Source organism: Balaenoptera borealis (assembly GCF_965194805.1).
Source record: "Balaenoptera borealis genome assembly, chromosome: 10".
Classification (NCBI taxonomy): Eukaryota; Metazoa; Chordata; class Mammalia; order Artiodactyla; family Balaenopteridae; genus Balaenoptera; species Balaenoptera borealis.
Genome location: NC_138874.1, coordinates 100607902 through 100627084, shown reverse-complemented (window position 1 = coordinate 100627084; position 19183 = coordinate 100607902). Strand labels below are relative to the sequence as shown.

The 19183-nt window shown below is 39.5% G+C and overlaps 1 long non-coding RNA gene across 1 annotated transcript in view; it reads left to right on the top strand.

The window, feature by feature from the left end:
* Positions 1 to 19183, top strand: part of LOC309636202 — a 372123-nt gene that overhangs the window by 179004 nt on the left and 173936 nt on the right. Inside the window, exon 2 of the long non-coding RNA XR_014249298.1 lies at positions 17128 to 17194. This is a non-coding gene — a long non-coding RNA (uncharacterized lncRNA). The remainder of the gene's footprint in view (positions 1 to 17127; positions 17195 to 19183) is intronic.

Genomic DNA, 19183 nt, shown 5'->3' with positions numbered 1-19183 from the left:
GTAGTTCCAATCCTCCTGAAAGCTCTGCCACCTTTCTTGGATGTCTATGTTCTCACCTATTATATCCTTAAAGTAAACCCCTCATTGATTTAGTGTGAGTAGATTCCTGTCCTTATAATCCAAAGAGCCTTGACTACCATTGATCAACATCGTAGGGCTAGAAGCACCTTACAATATACAAAAGAACTTTCATAAGAATACAATTTATTTCTCCCAACAAGTTTATGAGATAGAAATTCTTATTTTTATTTTGCAGAAAGGGACCTGGGGAAATATATTTCAAGAAGAGGAAATAAATTGTCCAAGGTCACACAGATGGTAAATGGCAGATTTGGAATTCAAACCTAGGTGCTCTAAGAGGATGTTGCCATTTCTACCATAGCTAACCGGTTGTAGTTACAATATAGATTTGGCTTTGCGTAATATAGGTTAAAAAGAATAAGAGGTTTAAACAATGTTTCTCCGTGACAAAACAGTTTCTGAGTAGGTAGTCCAGTGCTGGTTTGCTGGTTTTGTTCCCTGTGATTATCCAGAGCCCCAGGCTCCTCTGTCCTGATGCTCTACCATCCCCAGGGTGTTGGCCTTGCCTCCTGTTCCAATATGGCTTCCTTCCATGACCATGTTCTAAGAAGCAGAAGGAAAAACGGGGATACACAGAAAGGGCATATTTCCTCTTTAAGGGTATGTGCCATAAGTCATACACATGGTTTCCCATCACATTCCACTGTCCATGATGTAATCACTTGAACGTATGTAACAGCAAGGGAGGCTGGGAAATGTCATCTTTATTAGCAGTAGCCATGCCCTCCGCTGATAATTGGGAGGTGCTACTAGTGCTATTGTCATGGAGGAGACTCAGGAGGTAATGGATTTGGGTGACAACTGGAAGTCCCTGCCTACATCCCTAGGTCCTCAAAATCCAGATTGTCTCTTCTCCCCGTTCAGAAGTGGTTGTGCAAATTCACACTAAGATAAAAATGACTGGCAAGGGACGCTGTTTGAGAGGAGATCCCACAAACAGAGGACACAGGAGGACAAAAAGAAGGAGCAGAGCACCTGAAAGAGATAGTTGGGGGAACTCCCATGGGGAAAATGATACAAAATAGGAAGCTGGGGGAAAAAGGTCAAAATCTGCCAATTGCACAGTTCTGCGAAGATCAGTTTTATTCCTCAAATTCTCTCTGTTCTGTGATTTTGAGGGTAAATGTGGGTGTAAGAGTAATAGGTCAATTAAATCAATCGCTATCTTTTCCACTAGGAGTGAATAAAATTTCCATACCAGATGCTGGACACCCCAGACTGGTGAATTAAAACAGAGACTGGCCCAGTCCCACCATTCTATCAATAGTTTTCCTGTCTTTTTAGTGTTTGTCTTTTTCCCTTAATGAGTGAAACTCAAAGAAACCCCAGATGCCTCATTCCTTCCATAGCAACAATGTTAACATTTTAGGTTTCAACCCTAAAGGTGGGGATGACATTGTTAAAGTTCTTCTTCTTTTGGTCAAGCTTAATGTTGAGGCCATCACGTCCTCCCGATTTTGTGCTGAGTCTCTTCCTGGGTCGAGAGATTTGATGATGTCACTCATCGGCTTGAGAATTGGTAGAGCCTCAGACACCACGTGGGTGAGCCCGTCTTAAAGGCCTGAAAACTCAGACGGAGAGGGGGAAATTTCATAATCATTTCTGGTAGAGCTGAGGCTAGAATTCACATCTCTTCACTCCCACGCCTATGCTTTCTGCCATACCAGCAGCTTTTGTCCTTCTAGCCTGTACTTTATTAAGAATACTCTTTCCATCATTTATAGGGGTGACCCTAGAAGAACCAGCAGATGTCTACATTACTCCCATTGTTAGACCTTCCCTTTTCTGTAAAAAGAAGATTCAGAGAGCTTCAGCCCACCCACCTAGCACCACTCTGTAACTGTGGTAAAGCGGTGATGTGTGGGTTTCCCAGGAGGGGCCTGATCCTGGTGGCTGAGGCAGTAGGAAAACCTACCGAGAGTGGCTCAGGATGGGACTGTATCTCCTCCTTGCCCCTGAGGCCAATCACTGGTTCCAATCTGCTTTCTCACATCCTTCCTGAGCCAGCATAACGTCCAGAAGTCAGAAACCCAGGAGTGGATTTGGACTAGTTAATTAGCCTGGGGAAGCCCCTGTGTTGATTTTTACAACCTCCAGAAATAAATACCATGTGAATTCAACATGATTAATGTGGATGCAGACGCCAAAAAAGTAATAAAGATTTGACACTTATTAAAAAGTGTTGCCAGGAAAATATGAACGATTATTTCAATACAAGTGTCGTGTGGTGCATATCCCCCTGCTTTCCTTTAATTTCCCCACAGACAGGCTGCTGTGCCTGCCATACCCTTGTGAAGCAAATGAGAAATTATATTTGGAATTAAATTTTAAAAAGAAACTGCAATTGTTTTAATTATAAGTAACCCAGTGTGGGTCCTGAGCTAGACAGACTCTCAGGCAGTGATAAATTGGGGTGTCAAAATTGACATGGGACTGAGATCCAAAGCACGGGACTTGGTTTTGCAGCAAATATTTATGCCAATGCCCAACTCCCATGGGGAGGAGCATATTCATTATTAATTATTATTAAACACAAAAGCAGGTTGAGAGCCTTTTTCATTCTAGCATGCATAGGCCTTCTAGCTATGTAAATCCTATTAAACATAATGGGACTCCTCTGATTAAGGCTCCGTGCTCTAAATCCAGAAGATGCTCATCAGTACGTATTCTGAGGGAGCCTCCTGAGGTCTATTGGGTAAATAATCTATATATTAAAAAGCCCTTAAGTTAACAAGGATAAACAAGGTCCTACTATATAGCATAGGGAACTATATTCAATAGCCTGTAATAAACCATAATGGAAAAGAATATGAAAAAGAATATATATATGTATAACTGAATCACTTTGCTATACAGCAGAAATTAACACAACATTGTAAATCAACTATACTTCAATAAAATAAATTTTTTTTAAAAAGCCCTTAAGTTATCATTAGAACTCAAAAAGTCTCCTCCAGCACATGTACAGAATTGAATCCACCCTAGGTACTAGGAATTCCAATGTAACTAGTAATGCTTTCTTATTTTTAATTTTTATTGAAATATAGTTGATTTACAAAGTTGTGTTAGTTTCAGGTGTACAGCAAAGTGATTCAGTTATACATATACATAATATATATATATATATTCTTCTTTTGACATTCTCTTCCATTATACTCAATATCTTGTAACAACCTATAACGGTAACCCTTTCTAATTCCGCATAACTGAAATAACAGACTTGTCCTTCCTGCCTTACACTTGCTTCTCCTCTTGTGCTTTTAATATCAGTTAATGGCACCACTGTCCACCCCGATATTCCTCCCTTCTCCCACTTCTTAACCGAAGCAGACACCACTAATCATCCAGGTGCCATTTCCTGCTGACCTGAGATGCTTTTCATCTAGAACTCTAGCCCAACACTGCCCATGTACAGAATTGGCCCTCAGTGTGAAAACATTTTCCAGTTCATCCTAATAGCTTGTCTCAACCACATCTCTGACTGGTTACTGAGTGCAATGGAATATACCTTCTACATAGCTCTTTCATTTGCACTTTCTTCCTATCTGCATTTTTACCACCCTCCTTAAAGGCCCTTCAGGGTCTTCCCGTCACCTTCTGAATAAGTTCCAAGTCCTAATTCTCCAACTTTTATTAACCCCCTCTCTTCACTGTTTCCTTCTGAGCCATCCCAGCTAACGCAGTTCTCTAAATGCAGGAGGCTGTTTCAAGCCACTGTGCATTTGCTTCTGCTGTGCCCCATGCCTGGAATGCCTCCCCACAGCTCCTCTGTAAGGACTTTCCTGCCCCACCTCTCTCCTTTAAATCTCTGCTATACTGTGTTCAGACTCCAATCACAGCATGCTATTGCCACAGCCAAGGTCCCTTCTCTTGGAGATGCTACATTTGATCCTTTAGTTAGGATGAGGACTTCCAGATCTCACCGTTGTCTACTTCCCCTTTGTCATTAGTGAGACGGCTATGGGGTAGCATTTTGCAACTGTGTGAATGTCCTATTCTCCACCAATAGTTTACCCAGTAGTTTACCAGATACTGCTAATCTTTGCTGGAACCAACTATTACATAAGGCATTGAAAAATGGTCATTTTTCTATTTCCATCATTTCTTACATTTCTCGTCTAGTATTGCTGTAAAAAGAATGACCAAATATTTTTGTAAATAGCATTCAATGTATTATAGTCCTTTACTATTATTATTTCTTTCTGATGTTTACATTGTTCAAAATCTGGCCAGTGGGAACTATTCAAGTCGGCTCTTATGTCATTCTAATGCGCTTCTGTTATGCTTGAGCACCGTCTGGCACCAAATAAAGTGCCGGGTTCTCCTTATCCTGTCTCTGCTCCGGACTCAGATCCAGGCATTTCTCCAGGGAACTCTGGTGTTTTTCAGTTGGAATGGTATTTAGAATCCAAGGTGTGAGTACTACTAGGTCTCAGTGCTTCCAGGCCCTGAGTTTATAGTAGAATCTTCTATTCAATCTTAACATAATTGACATTACAAGGTTTGTTCTAACCTTCTTTTATTCTGTATGTACATTTCTTTTATAGTAAATATCTTAGTTCCTAAGAACATTGATATGTTTACTTTATCCTATTCTCTATATAAAAGAGTTTGGGGATTATTAAGATCGTTTTAAGACTCACAATACATCCATTATCTAACGTTCCAAGATTCTTTGTGGTCCTTTTACATTTTTTAAAAAAATAATTGTAGATTCACGGGAAGTACAGAGAAGTCCTGTGTACTCTTCACCATATTTACCCCACTGGTTACATCTTGCTTAACTATAGTACAGTATCAAGACCAGGAAATTAACATCAGTACGATCCACAGAGCTTATTCAGATTTTACCAGTTTTTCATGCATTCATTTGAGTGTGTGTGCGTGCGTGTATAACTCTAGGCAGTTTTATCACATGTGTGGATTCCTATAACCACTACCACAGTCAAGATACAGAACTTTCCCATCGCCACAAGGCCCCTTCATTTGCAGTTCTTTTTGTCTTAGAATATATCCCTCTAAATTTTTATAACCAGAGAACTGAGTTTAGAAGTTACTTGAATTAATTCTTTTTCTGTGTTCTATGCCATTGATTTAATACAGTTTCATCTGTTTCTGTTTGTCTTTAATTTTAGGGTTTGCTTTTTTTCATTTCCTTTTGATCTCATTTCAAAATCAAAACTACACAAAGGTATACTTGGGGAATTCCTGCTCCCACCCCTATCTTCCTCATCCCATCCCCACCTAGTTCCTAGAAGTAACAGCTTTTAATTGTTTCTGATATATTTTCCCTATGATTCCTTTTGCAAAAATATGATACATGCTTTTCTTATTTTTTTTCTTACACAAAAGATAGCACACTGTATTTGCTTATTGCAACTGTATAGCAGGGGTTCCCAGACCAGCTTCAGTTAGGCCTAGGGCACCATGGGTGTGCCTCGGGTACCTGTGGATGGCTGGATTTGTGCGTGGGTCGGTGGGTGTTTGAAGAGGGGAAACAGGCAGTGTTTCAGGCTTATCATCTCTGCTGCTACCTTAGCTGCACACTCGCCATGTGTTTTGTGTGATGAGATTTCTATGGAACACTTTGCTTAGAATAAAAGATTGAAAACCACTGATACAGATTGAAGAAAGAAGAATCATTTGCAAGTACACAAAGCTAGCAAAGAAGGAGCACAAACTTGCTTTGTTCGGAGAAAGCCCAATTCCGCCATAAAGGATGAGTTTAGACTTCCAGGAGCTGGCCATTGGTTATTTCTGGCTATTCTCTGTTTACCATACCGACCCCAGATCTTGTCTTCTTTCTCTGCCTCGCCCTGAGGCCCAGGTGAGGCTGACCTCTGGAGACTGCACCACAAGGATTGCCTTGCCGCCGTTTGGCTTCTATCTGAGTCTGGCCAGAGATTGGGGTGGTGGGGAGAGAGGTTTAGTGTTGCTAAATTTTGCAAATAAAAATACAGGATCCCAGCATCTCCCATTCCCCGCCTGCCAGCCCCTGGTAATCACCATCCTACTCTCTGTTTCTGTAAGTTCAACTTTTTTTGTTCAGAGTTCACATAAGAGTGAGCTGTGACATACGGTATTTGTCTTTCTCTGTCTGGCTTATTCTATTTAATTTCCTTCCAGTTCATTCATGTTGTAGCAAATGGCAACATTTCCTTCTTTATCATGGTTGAATAATATTCCATGATACTATATAATATATATAGCATAATATATAGTAATAATAATGCATTATGTGCTTCAAATTTACTGTGAGAGTAGATCTTATACATTCTCATCACACACACAAAGAAAAGGTAACTGTGAGGCAAAGGATGTGTTAATTAACCTGCTTGTGGTAATCACTTCACAATGTATACATATATCAAGTCATCACATTGTACACTTTAAATATGTATAATTTTATTTGACAACTCTATCTCAGTAAAGTGGGGGGAACATACAGGTTCCCAGTGAAGTTTAAACTGTAGGTAACCAAAAACATTTTGTAATGTAAGTATGTCCCATGAAGTATTTGGGACATACTTATACTATAAAATTATTTGCTGTTTATCCGAAACTCAAACTATGGGCATCCTCTATTTTACCTGGCAATCCTAGAGAAGCTGGGGTGTTTATTCCTGTTCCTGCTGCTTCTTGGCTGAGATTTTGATAATGACTGTGTTCCTTTGACAACAGCTTGTGTTGGGGACCCCCTTCTGTGGCTTGAGTTTTCACTGGGCTCTGGAAACTTGGTTCCCATCCCTTCACACCTCCCACTATTTCCAGTCTCTGAGAGCCTCACTCTCCCTTGTTGGAAATAGTCCCTTCATAAAATTCAGTTCAATAAAATCCTTTGGAATAAACCATCTGCTTCCCGTCTGACACATGGGCCACCCCTGTACAGGCCATCATCAGGCCCCTGGTATGTCGGCACAGGGTGTCCCTAGCTTGGAGCTTCACACTGTGTTATTCTCCGGGACAGCAGATCAAGTGAGTGGGTCCAGTGGTCAGTCACTAGCACACCAGTATCTACCGTGAGGATTGGCATTAGAATATGGTATAGGCAGAAATAATCTACAGAAGGTGTTTTCTAGGCTAGATATCAGATTGGATTCCAGAAACATAAGGAATGTCAGTGTTTTACATACATCCACATGTGCATGTATACATACACATACATATATATGCATATACACATATACAATACGCATTCCAATTTTATTTTTGAAGTTCATTTTTAAGAAAAATTTTCTTAAAGTGAATTTCTAAGAAAAAGAATCTTAAAAGAAAAAAACCCATAAACCTATTCCTTTTGTTTAATAATCTGCCTTATCTGCTAGGAAGGAAAAGTAAGACAAATCAAGGGAGTTGAGTGTGATCCTCTGCAGGAGGAGGGGCCATGGTTTCATCAGCTCATAATGTGCAGGCCAGTTTCAAGAACCACCGAGGTGACGTATGTCATCTATTGGGTGATCAATATTCTTTACCTTGTCTCTTGATTTATAATTTCAGAACATATTTGCGAGATGTTATTCTCTGTTTTTAATAAAATGAAAAGCATTTGGTTTCTTCAATTTGTCATTCTTTGTTTAATCATAAAATTTTAAATTTGCACATAATTTCCATAATTCCTTGCAGCAATTCATTTGTGAGATCATTTTTTGATGTCTATCTTAATCTAAGCATGCATTATACCTCATGAGGCCCAGTGGTATCCCATCAACAATGCATTATAACATAAAGCATGTCTTTGATGAACGAAATTGGGAAAAAGCTGATGGAGTACAATCTCAACACTTAGCTCCTGGGTGATCGCTGAGTCACAAGCCATGGCCAGGGCCCCTCATTCCCATTATGGGCCCCCACTTCCTCCTTCTGAGGCTGGCAGGATTGTATCAGGGAATGGAGAACACCCCCTTTTCTGCCCTTCTCAGTGGCTCCACGCCCCACCCTTTGGCTTTCTCTCCAAACTCCCGCCCACAGCTCCCCTCACTCCTTTGTTCCCTTCCAGGGACATCTCTGTCATCTTTTCCTGGGCTCCTCCCCCTTCACATTCTCCCACTCAGGAATTTTGAGTCTTCAAAGAAGTTAGGAGATTCTCCTTCCTGAAAATTAACAACCACACTATTGGAGATCACTGATTTTAGAGTAAGAGTCCTTGACTCAGAAGGAGTCTGGAGACCTGGATGGCACCCTAGCTGTCTCGTAAGTGTTGATTTCAGGCAAATTTTACCTCCATGATGCTCAGTTCTCATGTTAATGGACATAATATCTGCCCAGCTAACTCACAGGACTTTGGCATTCAAGGAAGTGATAGACCTGAGGGTTCTTTGAAGTGTTATAAAGCTGATATAAGTCCACAGTAAGATTACAGCAAATGGATCACGTTGACCAACTTTAGCATACAATTCAGGAAAACAGACAATTTTTTTTTCCTACAGAAAAGTCATGGCTTTGACTCTGTTGATTGTTTTGGCCTTCTGGGAGGGAATTCAATTTTCTTTTATTTTAACAAAACTGAATCAAGTACCTGCAATGTGCCAGGCAGTGTTAGTAGGAATAAAATGAAAACTTAGTTCATAAACTATAAACCTTGCTATCCAAGAGCTCACAACTTAGTTTGAGAGCTACTAACTGAAACATAATATGGCAAGAACAATTAATGCATCTGCAAAGTGTTCTGGGAGCATGGATGAGGAAACAACACATTCTGCCTTGGAACCAGAGTAGTTGTGGGAAGGTTTTGCATCAGACGTTCATTTGTTCACTCATTTTGTCATTCAACAAATCTCTTCTGAGTCTTGGCTTTGTTTTGGGCACTCTGTCCAGCGCTGGGAATACAGCAATGCTCAGGTCTGATGTTTACTGTTCTCAGCAGCTTACAGGATAGTGGGGCAATCAAACGTTAACCAACATCTTGCAAATACATAATTATAAGCTGAGATAAGTGCACAAAAGTAGTACAGAGTACTCTTGCAGAGTCCAGCTGACTTAGCATGGTGGTCCAAGGATGGAAACTGACCTAGAACACTGGTTCTGAGGCTTCCCTTGGGAAATAACACCCAGGCTGAGATCTGAAGGATGTGTAGGAGTGCAAAGAACAGCATGTGCAAAGGCACTGAGGAATGGCAGAGTAGAGTTCTTTAAAATAACTGAAAGATACCTTCATAAACAGGAGTAAAAGCCTCCCAAACGTGTCCTAATCTTTCTGTATCTGGATTCATCTTATTGTCTGCCCTCGTCTGTCATCTTTTCTCAGGTCACCAGGTATGGCAGCAGTGCCCACCATTTTTGAGACACCCTACACTCTTTCAGCTCTACTTCCCTTTCTTGGACACATACTGAGTCATTTCACAGAAAATAGGGGATGAAAGGCAAGATTGGAATGATGAGGAACTCAGGAGCAAACGTTTAGGGACCTTCTCTCAAGCTACCATGAATGTGACTCAGAGTTCATGACTCTGATTTCCGTTTCTGGCTTACAATTCTAAGTAGAAAGACTTTGAGTGGGCTGCCTTTGGTGAGCTATCTGCCCCTGGATCCATATCTGTGTCAGGGGGTAATAACACACATAGGGGTTGTCCCCCATGGGCCAGGTAGTGCTTTGAGTGCTTTGGGCATGTATCTCATTTAATCCTGAGAGTAACTCCAAAGTTGGTACTACCATAATCTTCATTTTACATAGGAGAAAGTAAGACATAGGTTGACACTTGGTCACAGCTAGAAAGAAGAGCCAGGATTTGAACTCAAGGAGTCTGATTACAGACACTGTGCTCTTAACCACTATGCTATCTGGGGGCTGCTCCAATACAGACATGGCCATGGTGCCTTTCCCTGTGTATTCAAGCAGTTTTCAGAAAAGGAGGGATTGTCATGAGCTAGGCAGACACTTCCAGGCTTGTTTACTATGTACTCCAGCTCAGGTTTAAATTCTTCCTTCTTCTTAAGACCAGGTCTTCCCCAGCTATAAACACCACAGTCCAGGATAAACTGCAAAATTCTAGCCAATTCAGATGTGTACCACTGAAAGCATTCACAGAAAGCATGGCAGGCATACCTTCCCAATCATGCATGTCATTCTCTTACCAATGGGCATATAAAAGTACAACCATAGGAGTGCAGTAATTTCAGATGTTTTTCATTTTATTTAATTCCGTGTCCTCTAGCACTTGTGTTTAGCTTTGACTATTTCAGAATGTAGTCATGTCTCCCTGATGGCACAGTGGTTAAGAATCTGCCTGCCAATGCAGGGGTCATGGGTTCGATCCCTGGTCCAGGAAGATCCCACCTGCCGCGGAGCAACTAAGCCCGCGCAACACAACTACTGAGCCTGCGCTCTAGAGCCCGCGTGACACAACTACTGAGCCCGCATGCCACAACTACTGAAGCCCGCACACCTAGAGCCCATGCTCCGCAACAAGAGAAGCCCGCACACTGCAACTAAGAGTAGCCCCAGCTCTCCGCAACTAGAGGAAACTTGCGTGCAGCAACAAAGACCCAACGCAGCCAAAAATAAAAATAAATAAAATAAATAAATTTATTTTAAAAATTAAAAAATACTTAAAAAAAAAAAAAGAATGTCGTCATGTCTCTACCATTTCCCTTTGCATCTTCCTGCAAGGAACTTTCTTCCCTTTGTCTTTAAATCATAGTGCAGAAGATTCATTACCTCATTAGTTGGGAGGATTTGAGCAGGTCCTTTGGGCACAATAACATTTTTGTTTATTTTTCTGTCAGAGAATGACAAGGGAACAAACAATTGACTACAATAAAAGAAGTTTCCAAGAGTTTGCTGGTGCTTCCTTAGTCGCAAGTGCTGTTTCTTCTTAGACAGGCTTAGGCAGAGGAGTTGGTGAATGGATCCTACCGCCTAGCTCAAAAAATGTGTCAACTACTCCCTTTCATTTGGAAACTCAGAGCTCTCAAGAGGACCTTTGGACATATAGGAGTCAGGAATGGACAGAGTCTTTAAAGAGTGAACTAGTCAAACTTGTTTATTCTAGCATCAGAGTATTGGAAGCATTAAGATGCATGCTCTCAGGAGAGAAGAGAAAATAGTGGCCACTACATGGTAGCAATTCAACACCGTGGAAACACCCAGAATGAGTTAAAAGGACTTTTATAGTGTCTGGAAGTTCACATAATTGTGGATGGAGAGGAAGTCAGAGAAACATATTCGTAACATATCTTCACTCCATTTTCAAGAGTTATGTTTGCAGCAACTACAACTATCATGAGAAAGAGTTTTAATATAAACTTCTGGTTTGTTTTCCCTTTGTGGTCATGACAAATAAAATAGGCATTGCCCTTTGGCATATCAATGATGTTTCATTGTCTGCATTTAGCAGTCCCTCTTTTATGTGACCTATACTACTTTCATTTCACTTAGTTTATAATATGTTTATTCACTCATTTTTATTTCCATCCACTCATGTTACTTATCAAACTTTTATTAAGTAACTACTATATGCTGGACATGTGCTAGGAGCTCTGTGTGAAGAAAAATGAACAAGATACAAAGTTGCTGATACTAGAGACCCCTATTCCCTGTATGTGGTCCTTTTAATACATTCTGAAATAAGTTTTGAAAATGTAAAAATCAGCTTCCAGTTCCAGATAAGATAAAGTACATTCTACCCTGGCTTCCCACTGAATACAACTCTAAGACCTGGACCAAATGCGTGATAGATCTATTTGAGGACTCTGAAAAGTAAAGAGTAGCAGGTAGATTGGGGAAGAAATGAGAATCTGAGGTATCACTGAAATAAAAATGAGTTTACTATTTATTTTCCCCTCCAGTATCCCCCAGCCTGGACTCAAAATAGCCTGAGACCTGGAAGTGGGCATTGGTAAGAACAGAGAGATATCTCCATCCCTGGCTTAAGGAACAGGAAAAGGGGTCTCCCAACACTCACAGAGTAGGGGAGATGTACTATCTCTTCCCTTCCCTCCCTCTCCCCTTCCCTCCCCTCCCCTCTCCTCCCCTTCCCTCCCCTCCCCTCTCCTCCCCTTCTCTTCCCTTCCCTTCCCTTCTCTCTTGTGTCCCAGCCTATAGACAATCCTATGACAGGGCAGTACCAGTAGTGTCAACAGACTCCCCAAGATACATTAAACCTTCAAGGAGAGTAACCTTCTCTAATCAAATGAGCTGTGGTCCCAAAGAGGTAGGAGAAACCATCTTTGCTTTTATTTGCTCTTTCTGACTTTTTGCCACTTGGTGTTAGATGCAGGTGCAATCACAGAAGTACATAGCAGCTTGGGATAAATAGAACTCCAGCATTCTGACTGGAGGACTGAAAAGGAGAGTCCCAAGGAACTGAAAACTACCAGGAGATTTTAGAGTTAGACAAAATAGGAAAATACAATGGCATAAAAATTGTTTATGAACTCGCCCAGGATGGATAATCTGATTGAACTGACCCTTTTATCATTATATAATGACCTTCTTTGTCTCTTGTGACAGTCTTTGACATAAAGTCAATTTTGTCTGATATGAGTATCGCCACCCCTGTTCTCTTTTGATTACCATTTGAATGGACTATCTTTTTTCAACCCTTTAATTTCACCCTGTGTGTGTCCTTAAATATAAAGTGAGTCTCTTGTAAGCAGTGTGTAGTTGGATCTTGTTTTATCCATTCAGCTGCTCTATTATCTTGAGGATTCTAATCTGCTTACATTTAAAGTAGTTATTGATAAGAAGAATATCACCATTTTGTTAATAATTTTCTTTCTGTTTTGTAGTTCTTTTATCTTTTTATCTCTTGCTCTTCTCCTTTTTGATTTGGTGATTGCTTTGTTACTGATATGCTTTGATCTCTTTATTCTGTTCTTTTGTGTATCCTCTTTAGGTATTTTCTTTGTGATTACCCTGAGTATTTTGTAAAGAATCTTATAACAGTCTATTTTAAACTGATAACAACTTAACTTCAATTACATATAAAATTTAGACTTTTACTTCTCCTTTCCTCTCACATTTTATCTTACTGCTGTCATAATTTATACCTTTTATAATTTGTATCCATTAACAGTTTTTTGCCCTTATAGTTATTCTTTTTTTTTATGGTTTTTATGGTTTTCTTTAAAAAAATTTTTTTTTAATTTATTTATTTTTGGCTGCATTGGGTCTTTGTTGCTGCGTGTGGGCTTTCTCTAGTTGCGGTGAGCGGGGACTGTGGTGTGCGGGCTTCTCATCACGGTGGCTTCTCTTGTTGAGCACGGGCTCTAGGCGCACGGGCTTCAGTAGTTGTGGCACATGGGCTCAGTAGTTGTGGCTCGCGAGCTCTAGAGCACAGGCTCGTTAGTTGTGGTGCACAGGCTTAGTTGCTCCATGGTATGTGGGATCTTCCCGGACCAGAGATCAAACCCATGTCCCCTGCATTGGCAGGTGGATTCTTAACCACTGCACCACCAGGGGAGTCCCTGTTGGTATTTTTTTAAATTGAAGTATAGTTGCTATACAATATTATATAAATTACAGGTATACAATATAGTGATTCACAATTTTTATAGGTTATACTCCATTTATAGTTATTATCAAATATTGGCTATATTCCCCATGTTGTACAATATATCCTTGTAGCTTATTTTATACTTAATAGTTTGTACCTCTTACTCCCCTATCCCATATTGCCCCTCCCCCTTTCCTTCTCCCCACTGGTAACCACTAGTTTCTTCTCTATATCTGTGAGTCTGCTTTTTCTGTTGTTGTTATATTCACTAGTTTGTGGTATTTTTTTAGATTCCACATATAAGTGTTATCATATGATATTTGTCTTTCTCTCTGACTTATTTCACTTAGCATAATGCCCTCCAAGTCCATCCATGTTGCTGTAAATGGCAAAATTTTATTCTTTTTTATGGATAAGTAGTATTGTGTGTATATATATGTGTGTATGTGTGTGTGTGTGTATATATATATATATATACACATATATATATATACATCACATCTTCTTTATTCATTCATCTTTTGACAGACACTTAGATTGCTTCCATATCTTGGCAATTGTAAATAATGCTGCTGTGAACATTGGGGTACATGTATCTTTTTGAATTAGTGTTTTTTGTTTTGTTTTGTTTTTGTATATATACCCAGGAGTGGAATTGCTGGGTCATATGGTGATTCTATTTTTATTTTTTTGATAAGCCTCCATACTGTTTTCCACAGAGGCTGCACCAGTTTACATTCCCACCAGTGGTGTACAAGAGTTCCCTTTTCTCCACATCCTCACCAGCATTTGTTATTTGTGTTCCTTTTGACGTTATTTGTGTTCATTTGGACCTGTGTGAGATGATAGCTCATTATGGTTTTCATTAGCATTTTCCCTTATGATAAGCAACGTTGAGCATCTTTTCATATGCCTGTTGGTCATCTGCATTTCCTCTTTGGAAAATATCTATTCAGTTCTTCTGACCATTTTTTAATCAGGTTATTTGTTTTTTTGATCTTGAATTGTATGAGCTGTTTATATGTATTGGATATTAATCCCTTATCAGTCATGTCATTTGCAAATATTTTCTGCCATTCAGCAGGTTGCCTTTTGTTTTGTCAATGGTTTCCTTTGCTGTGCAAAAGCTTTTAAGTTTAATTAGGTCCCATTTGTTTATTTTTGCTTTTATTTCCTTTACTTTAGGAGACAGCTCCAAAAAAACATTGCTGCGATTTATTTTCAAACTATACTACAAAGCTACAGTAATCAAAGCAGTATGGAACTGGCACAAAATATACACATAGATCAGTGGAACAGGACAGAGAGCCCAGAAATAAACCCACACACTTACAGTCAATTAATCTCTGACTAAGGAGGCAAGATATACAATGGAGAAAATACAGTCTCTTCAGTAAGTGGTGTTTGGAAAACTGGACAGCTACATGTAAGAGAATGAAATTAGAATATTCTCTAATACCATATGCAAAAATAAACTAAAAATGAATTAAGGATCTAAATGTAAAGCCACATACTACAAAACTCCTAGAGGAAAACTTAGGCAATACTTACAGTTATTCTTAATACTCTTTTCTTTTAACTGTTATACTAGTGTTAAAAGAAATTTATACATCACTATTATCATATTGCATTTTTCTGTATTTGTCTATATACTTACCTTTACCAGTGACATTTATAATCTCATGTTTTTGTGTTGCTGTTTAGGATTTTTAAATTTCAGTTTGAGGAACTTCCTTTAGCACTTCTTGTAAAGCAAGACTACTAGTGACAAACTCTCTTAGTTTTTGTGTATCTGGGAATGATTTTAGTCTCTCCTTAATTTCTGAAGGACAGTTTTGATGGGCATATAATTCTTGGTTAGCAGGTTTTTTTTCTTTTAGCACTTTGAATATATCATGTCACTCTGTCCTGGCCATCAAGATTTCTAATGAGAATATTGCTGATAGTCTTATGGTGGTGGGTGGGTTCTTTTTATGTGATGAGTTGCTTTTCTCCTTCTGCTTTCAAAGTTTTCTCTTTGTCTTTGACTTTGGACAACTTGATTATAATATGTCTCTGTGTAGAACTCTTTAAATTCAACCTATTTGGAATCCTTTGGACTTCATGAATCTGGATGTCCATTTCCCTCCCCAGATTTGTAACGTTTTCAGCCATTATTTCTTTAAATATGTTTTCTGGTCATTTCTCTTTCTCTGCAACTTCTGATAATCCCATAATACATATGTTGTTTCTTTTGGTATCCCATAAGTCCTGTGGGCTTTCTTCATTCTTTTTTATATTTTCTTTTTGTTTCTTTGACTGGATAATTTCAAATGATATGTCTTCAAATTTGCTGACTCCTTCTTCTGCTTGATCAAGTTTGTTGTTGAAGTCTTCTATTAAACTTTTTGGTTCAGTCATTGAATTCTTCAGCTCCAGAATTTGTTTGGTTCTTTATGATTTCTGTCTCTTTTTAAATTTTTCATTTTGTTCACATATTTTCCTGATTTTGTTTAGAGACTACCTGTGTTCTCTTGTAGCTCATTTAGCTTAAGACAATTATTTTGAATTTTTTTGTAAGACAATTTATAGGTCTTCATATCTTTGGAGTCAGTTACTGGAGAATTATTTAATTCCCCCAGTGGTGTAATCTTTCCCTGGTTGTTCTTGTTCCTTGGATTCTTGTATTAGTGTCTGCACATTTTAAAAAGTAGTCACATCTTCTGTTCTTTATGGAAAGTCTTCTGGAGGGAAAGACCTTCACCAGTCAGCCCACCTAGAGAGTCCGAGGGTATCTTAAACCTTTTCTATGGATGTACACACTCTATGCCTCTAACTGAGGAAGTCTTAGGATTGTGTGACTTATCGCAATTCCGTAGATCTGTCTTGAGTGCTGAGAGCCACTTATTTTATCTCCCTAGGGCAGTGCCATGAAATGCTGGAGCATTGGGTGCAGGCCCCACTTCTCTCCCTCCCTCCTAAAGGAGATGTATTGGGATTGTACATTTTCTCCCTATCCTGCATGGCCATGCTAAGTACTGAGAGTTGCCCACCCCTTTTCCGTAAGGCAGTGTGTAAAAACTCTGGGACACTGAATGTAAGCTCCACTACTCTCCCTGCTTTCTGAAGGAGCAATCTCAAGGTTGTGTGCCTTCTGCCAATCCCAAATAGTTGATCGGATTGCTAAAGTCCATGCTGGCTGCTGAGACCTGCATGTCATCTATGGGGGCACATTTGTGGCATATGTAGGGACATGTGGCATGCCAGGTGTGCAGGTGAATGCAGGACAGCTGGTGGGGTTTGCAGTCAGCCCATCTGGTGGGGTCCATGCACAGACAGGCCTGCTGGGTAGTAGTGTTTGAGTGGGGGCTGGCTGACTAGTGAGATCTGTGGGTGGGCTGGCTGACAGTGTCCACAGGCCAGCTGGCCAGGCCTGTGGAATAGTTGTTGAGATCCCTGTGCCATTTGCTGTGAACCATGCCCCTTTTCTTTGTTCTTTGCTGTCCCCAAACAATCTAGTTATGCCAGTTCCCTCAGTGTTCTGGGTGAGGGGGGACAGAAGCAGGCTTATCAGGCAGTGCCCTGAAAGACTGGGGAAGCTGCACACTCAGTTCTCTCTCTCTTTATCCCGCAGGAGAAATCACAGTCTGAGGAGGCCTCTCTTGGTGCTGAGTGCTCCGGCTTGGGTGACAGTGATGCAGGTAAAGTGAAACTATACTTTTTACCCTTTTCAGTGCAACTGTTCTCAGGTTTTGTGCTCCACTGGCATGCTGGAACCTCTCAACTGGACTCCAGAGCTCTCATAAAGGTACATTCATTCATGGATTGTTGTTAAATCAATGTTTCCTTCAGGGGATGAGGACTGAGACCTCCTATCCTGCCATCTTGCTGACAGATGATTTTAAAATCCATATGGAAAGGCAAATGGAGTAGAATAGCTAAAACAATGTTGAAAAGGAAGAATGAAGTGGGAAGACTATCACTGCCTATGCTAAAGACTTACTATAAATCTATAGTAATCAAATGTAGGGGTAGACACATAAACTAGTGAAATGAAATGAGCCTCCATAAATAAACCCAAATAAATATGGTCAATTGATTTTTAACAAAGATGCAGAGTAATTTAATGGGAGAAAGGATAGTTTTTTCAACAAATTGGTCTGAACAATGAGTCATGCATGTTAAAAAAAATGTAAAAGAATCTCCACTTAAACTTTGCCACTTTTGCAAAATTTAACTCAAAATAAATCATAGATCTAGATGTAAAATATAAAGTCTTAAACATAAGAGAAAATGTTTGTGGCCAATGGTTAGGGAGAGTTATTTTAACAGGATACCAATAGCAAGATATACAGAAGAAAAAAATTGATAAATTGGGCTTCATCAAAATTTTAAACTTAGGCTCTGTGAAAGACCTTGTGAAGAGAATGAAAAAACAAGCTAAGGACTGAGAGAAAATATTAGCAAATCACATATGTAACAAAAGACATATCTAGAATGTATTTTTTGAAACTATCTACTATTAACAGTAAGAAAACAAACAACCCAACTAATAATGAGTAAAATCTTTGGATAGATAGGTCACCAAGAGAATATATGGAAGGCAAATAAACACATGAAATTATGATCAACATCATTAGACATTTGGGAAATGCAAATTAAAATCATGATGTGATGCCAGTATACTCGTATTAGAAAGGCTAAAATAAAAAAAATTGATAATACCAAGTGCTGATAAGCAGCTGGAATTCTCGTAGACAGTTACTCAGGATGCAAAATGCTATGGCTACTTGGGAAAACAGTTTGGCAATTTCCTATAAAGTTAAATGTACACTTAGCCTGTGACTCAGTGATCCAACTCCTAGGTATTTACTTCTGAGACATGAAAAGTTATGTTCACACAAAAACCTGTACACAAATGTTTATACCAGCTCTAGTCATAATAGGCAAAAACTATAAACAACTTAAGTGTTTAATAGTGTTAATAGTTTAATAGGTAATTTGATAACCACATTGTGGTACATCCATACAATGGAATAATACTCAGCAGTAAAATGGAACGAAATATTGAGAGATGAAACAATTTGGATGAATCTCAGTCATTGATGAATGAAAGAATCCAGTGTCCAAAGGTTAGATGCTATATGATTCCCTTTATATGACATTCTCCAAAAGAAAAAATCATAGTGGTGGAGAATCAATTAGTAGTTGCCAGGGTTTGAGGGTGGGCAGGGTGTGACTCCAAAGGGAGAAGATGCGTGTGTTTTATTGGCCTAATGGAACCGTTTTGTGCCCTGATTATGGTGGACATCAAAACTAGTCCATCTTCTGGATTATGGTGTCATTTTTGAACCTTGGTGATACATGAGGCAGAGATTCTTAATTTCGGGGAAGAAAGCTGCTGTTGTTGTTTGTTAAATTTTAAATTGTTTATACATATAAACTTACCCAAGTTTGAGTATGACCTTTTTCAGTACTATTGCTAAGGAGGTTTTTATTCCTTATGACATGCTTGACAAAACGCTCCACTTGTCACCCTGGGAATGTTCTCTCCTGCTGTGTACAAGGCAATGGGGACTCTGCCTCTCTCTGTTCTGCTGAGAGCACTGAGTCCTCTGAGGGGTAGTTTACCTTCTCACTTCAGTGCTTGCTGCAGAGCTGGGGTAAATGCATATGTGGTTCCGATGTCT